This window comes from Apium graveolens, chromosome 8, assembly GCF_009905375.1.
Source record: "Apium graveolens cultivar Ventura chromosome 8, ASM990537v1, whole genome shotgun sequence".
Lineage (NCBI taxonomy): Eukaryota > Viridiplantae > Streptophyta > Magnoliopsida > Apiales > Apiaceae > Apium > Apium graveolens.
Genome location: NC_133654.1, coordinates 210,353,986 through 210,360,306, shown reverse-complemented (window position 1 = coordinate 210,360,306; position 6,321 = coordinate 210,353,986).

Genomic DNA, 6,321 nt, shown 5'->3' with positions numbered 1-6,321 from the left:
GGATTTAGCATCAGAGTTTATGTTAACATTTTTTTATCAGCATTTACACTATCAGACTTTGTATCAGAACTTACACTAGAAGGAACAATGCTAACTTTCTTTAAAGAAGGTTTTATTTGATAATAATCATAGTAGAAACTATGATATTCCTTACAAGTATAAATGGAATGCCATAAACTATCACAATGAAAAAAAGGATTTTGTGGCCTATATCTAACAGACTGACTCTTAACTCCTGACTTTGAAGGTAAGGAGTTTATGTTCTTATTCTTCCTGCGAAAAGAAGCCAGATGGTTAGAACTTCCACAGTTATGACATGTTTTTCTAGTAGCATTAGGAACAGGCTTATAATCATTGCTTTTATTCACACCTTCCTTTCCATTCCTATTTTTCCTAGGTGAATTTACCTTGTTTACATTCTTAACATCTTTCAGCTTATGCTTAAGCTGCTTCTTTGTCATTAAGCCTACGTTAACTTCAGTTGGCTTTTCCTATTTTAGTTTGTCAGAAGTTAATTCCTCTTTAACTTCTGATTTCTCAGTATCAGACTTTACAGCTACAAACTTAACAGGTTTTACCTTTGGCTTTTGTTTAACAACTATAGGCTTAATTTCTACAGTTCTTTTATCATTCTTATCATCTCCATAACCTAAGCCCTCTTTCCAGTTTCCACTACTTAACAAATTCTGAGTTGTTCTGCCAGAGTTAGTCGAAGTTCTGATAATCTCTTTTTCCTTTTCTAACTCAGTTTTAGAGATTCATTCATTTTAAGTACTTCATCCCTAACATAGAAAACATCATCTCTATCTTTCTGAGTTTGATGGAACATGACTAACTCTTTTTCTAAATAATCATTCCTCTTTTTACAGGCAAGATTTTCAGAAGTTAATCTTTCACATGTTAAAGTTTGATCTCTATAACTAATGAACATGGTTTTAAGATATCTTCTCAACTCATTAATATCATCAGTATGAAAGGCATAAGTAGTTTGAGGTACCTTTAACTCAGCAGCTTCAGAACTGCTATCAGCATTTGCCATCAAGGCATAGTTCACCTCACTTTCAGAATCTGAAGTGTCTGTCCAGCTTTTCTTTTTTGTTATAAGAGCCTTGCCTTTGTCACTCTTCACTTTCTTGCAATCAGGAGATATGTGGCCTTTCTCACCACAGTTGTAGCATTTGACATTTGTGTAATCTCCTCTGTCAGACTTCCCTCCCTTGCCTTCAAAATTTCTGAAACTCTTCTTATCAGAACTTGAACCTTTCCTGGAAAACTTCTTTCCCTTCCTGAATTTTCTGTATGCAATCCTTGTGATTCCTTTTACCATAAGAGCACACAGCTTCATCAAATCTTCATCAGCATCCATCTCAGGGAAGCTTTCAGTTTCTGAGTCATCATCACTATCAGAACTTGATGATCAGTATCAAACTTTGTGATGAGCGCTTTTCCCTTGCCTTTCCTTGAGGTAACTGCTTTGGGGGATTCTTCCTCAGCCTTAAGAGCAACTGTCCTTGACTTTCCTCCTTTCCTCTTGCTTCTTTGTTCCATCTCAAGTTCATGAGTCTTGAGCATCCCATAAATTTCATCAAAAGTTATTTCTTCAAGATTATAGTTGTCTCTTATAATTGTGGCCTTCAAATCCCAACTTTCAGGAAGAGCTAACAGGAATTTAAGGTTTGAATCTTCAAGATCATACTCCTTATCAACTAGTGACAAATCATTCAAGAGTTTGATGAATCTGTCATATAAATCAGTCAATGACTCATTAGGCTTTGAGTCAAAGTGTTCAAACTCTTGAGTGAGTATAGTCTTCCTATTTTTCTTAATCGAATCAGTTCCCTGGCATCTTGTCTCCAAGGCATCCCATATCTCCTTTGCAGTCTTGCAATTAATTACCCTGTTTGACATTACATTATCAATGGCACTATGCAGCAAGTGTCGTACCTTAGCATCCTTAGCAATTGATGCGATATCTTCAGCAGTGTAGTCACTCTTCTCCTTTGGTACAGACTTTGCTGCTTCACCTGCAACTGCAACAACGAGTTTGGTTGGCTTGTGAGGTCCTTCATTGATTCTGTCAAGATATTCTGGATCTGTAGCTTCTAGAAACATAGTCATCCTCACCTTCCATATGGGATATTCATATGGTTTCAGTATGGGAACTCTAATAGCCTCATATCGACTATGGATTTGAGTCTTTGGAGGTTCTTCAGTTTTGGTGGGCTTGATTGGAGTTTCTGCTTCAGACATGATTGTTTTTGGATCTTAAACTGTTTGTGTGTAACAGATAGGCTCTGATACCACTTGTTAGGTCACACACACTGTAGAAGGGGAGTTGAATACAGTGTATAGCATAATCAAATCGAATTCAAAGAACACAAGTAACAAAAAACAAACTTTATTAAACTCTGTTACAATGTATAACTGTCCTCTCTCAGTGATGAGCAAAATATCACGAGAGCTGCTAGGGTTACAATGAATATTATTCTCGATAAGGATAACACATATAGTGTAAACCCTATGTCTGTGTTTATATACTACACAGTTACAAGATAATCGCTAATTGATATGGAATATAATTCTGCTTCCTAAAATATATCAATCAGATATCTTTTCTTCCAAGTATTCTATTCTTTATAAAATTCCTTCTTCATGCATATCTCTTCTTGTGTTTGTCTTGATCTTCTTTCCTTTCAATCAGCCGCTTTCCTTATCTGAAAGTTTCCTTAAGTCCTGATATTATCTCCTGATAAATATCTCCTGAACCTTAAGTACTGATAACTTAAGTTCTGTCTTCAGTATAAGTGTTGATTTCCAGTTAAGTACTGATTTATCCTGTTTAAATAAGATCTGAAAACTAAACACAAATCATATTAGACATGACATTATCAAATATATATAACAGGGTCCAATGCACCTTATAAAAATGATTTAAAAATTATAAAAAATTTGTATATTATTAGTTTTAATTATTTTGGGAATTTTGAGAGATATTTGGGATTATTTCGATTTGTTTTACCTGCTAATCACTCGTTAAACTAATAAAATTTCGATACAAAATTCGATTTTCTAGGATAATTAATTAGATTATTATCCCCATCTTTATCCTTTTATCTCCGTAATCATGTCTCTCTCTCCCATGTGTCCCTCTCTCGCTCATCTCTCTCTGTCAAATCTCTCGAGCCACTTTCTAATTCCTCTCCTCTTCCCCTGTTTTCCCCTTCCATCTTCCCTGTAAATTGTTCTCTCCCTTTTTCCGGTTGCTTTCCGTCACCGTGTTTCAAGCCGTACTTCCACCGCCATATCTTTCCGATTGGTTTCAGGAGGTCTACCTCGTTTGAATCTGTTGTCTTATATAATTATATTCCTGTGTGTGTATATATATGTTATTGGGCGTGTGTGATATTGTGTGTGTTGTGAACTGTGTGTGTGTGTGTGTGTTTTACAAGTGTGTGTTTGGTGCGTGTTGTGGTCGAGTTGTTTCCGGCTGGTTCTGCTTCCTCCCGGTTGCCGCCGACCTAAATTCCGGCGAGGCGACCCCCCTCTGTTTAGCAGCGCGTAAGCGCGTATTGTTTCCCCTGTAGTTTTATTTGATTGCTTGACTGATTTTCTCTTATTAATTTTGTAAAAAATAAATAAATTTTATACAAAGATTATAATATGTAATCGATGAAATTCGCGAAGGATGTTCGATGTAATCGAAAACCCGTGAATTTTATCATCGTCGGCGATGAGTCTCGGCGAGCCGACGGTGGACTATGATGGATATATCTGAATCCTACGAATAAAAATATAAAAAATGGATAATAATAATTGGTTTGAATCGGTGGTTGAGATTTGTGAAATTGAATTGCGATTGTTGTTGTGGTTGTTGTAATTGATTTGGTTTGACGTCAAATTGTTCGACGGGATAGTCCGATAAATAAAGGAAGTGCTACCCGATTTCCGAGAAATCAAATTACGGAAATATGGGAGCATATCCAATAATTAGCAAGACGCCGAGCGAATATATATAAATATGTTATATGAAACCTGATTGTATGTTATGGCGAAATATTTTGCCAAAACCAATAACCATAATTTCGTAAAATGACGAGTATACGTATTTTCCGAAAACGAACACTAAACCGACTTTCGAGAGCATGAACCCTATCTGATACGTGTATTACAATAATGCGTATGTTACGAGTCGGGTTTTGTTAACATACGGGTAGATTGTTAGCGAGGATATGTTAAGCATACTCAGATGTTTAATTTAGGGTATTTCGGTTCTGTAGGTTCCAATCGAAATCCCGAGCATCCCGGTCGGTGCAAAGCTAGCCAGTAATAGTTGTTAAATCATATCAAGGCAAGTACCCCTGACCATACTCTTATGGTTCAATATATATGAATTAAATGCTGTCTAATCTGTGAACATGAACAAAAACGTTTTAAGTTACGTATTGAAATAATATCTTCGATACATTATTTATTTTGGTATTTATATGATTAAACATAAAATTAAGAACACATAGATCCTCTCCATTAGGACATGAATTTAATTGATCCAAATTAGAGTCAATTAGGACATGAATTTAATTGATCCAAATCAGAGTCAAAAAGTCAAACTAGCAACATCATTTCTTTTAAAGAGATATTCCATTTTTCCAAATCAAAATTATATATTTATGAAATATATCTCTAAGGAAATATGATCAAAGAAGAAATACCAAGATATGATATTTCTTAGATCTGTGTTACAACATGAATATGGCAATAAGCTCGAATAAGGAATATATCAGAAATATTCTTTAGAGGTCTCGTGTTATATCAAAAATATTTTACTCTTCACTCCAAAATATATCTCTACATATATCAAAAGATTTTTTATACAAATTTTATTAATATTCATGGTTGGAATATTAATATCAAGTTCTGCAACTTATTTATGAAAACTTACAGTAATTTTCTCCAGGTTCGTAAAATTAGCATTTCTCGGAAAAAAATATTCAAAAATAAAAAAAAACACTTTTTCTATCATCCAAATAAATTTTATATATTAGGAAATATCTTTTAAGTATTTATTCAAGTCAAAACTTTGGTCAAAAGATCCACCTCCTTTATTTCAAGACCAATGATATTTTTATTCGGAAGAAAGGATGATATAACAGTTTTATTTTAGATAAAATACTTCCACATGCTATAAATACATGAAATTTGGTATGGATCATTTAAATGTTATTTTCTAAGTATGGTAAAAATTTCTTAGCATTCAGAGAATTTTTATATGGGCACAAAAATCGAGGCAGTTGGTCCCACTGTTGACCACGTTTGACCTAGTTACCATTGACCAAGGTTGACCAAAACTTGCAGGAAATCATTTATATTATTTAAGTAATTATCATATTTTTATGGTATTTATTTAGGAGTTTTTAAGGTGGTCACAATTAATCGTGTTTAATCCTTAATTACGTGATTAAACAATGATTAAAAGAAAAAGGAAAATATATATTTATTCAAATATATCAGCTGAGTTTTTGAACCCATAAAGTTTTTTGTCTTATATGTCAAGTTGCAAAGAAACACACTTTGCTTTCCATGTCATCAATCCAAGTGACATACATCATCCACCATCCATTTTCCTTAAATCTCCACCATTCAATCCATCCAACTTCTCCCATAAATAAACGCCCACCCCTACCCATTTTCTTCAAGATAAAGAGCCACAAATTTGCTGGGATTTTTTCAAGAAGTGCTTCTCTTCATCTCTTTCAAATTCTATACACACACTTCCTCTCAAAAACCTTCTCTCTCTTCTATATACTTACATATATACAAGGTTTTCGAAACCCAAGCTTAGCTTCACCCAACCAAGCTTTATCCCACCAAGTGAGCTCATCCACTACCACTTCCCGACCTCCCGAAGGTCTGCCCAAGTTCGACCAAAGTGCCAAAATCCGGCCGAACCTCCGGAGAATTTTTCTGGCAAACTTTTCCGACCGTTTCTCAAAAGTGGTAACTTTTAATTTCTTATTTGAGTTCTTTTTATTTGAGCTTTGTACTTAACTTCTTTACTTTATCTTAAGCTCTAATACAAGATCTCTTATAAAGAAAGTTCTCAAGGGAAAAGAGAACTAAGATTCGAACTCGGAATTCAAATAAGTACTTGATCTTCAAAAAAATCATTTCATCAAGAAGATCTATAAAGATAAGTACTTAATCTCCAAGAGTGAGATTTAAATTTGACACAAGTTCACGAGTTAGCCAATTATTTTCATGCTCTTTAATTGGATCTTAGCTAACAAATATTCGTGCACATAAAATAATTACGAAGTATAGTTT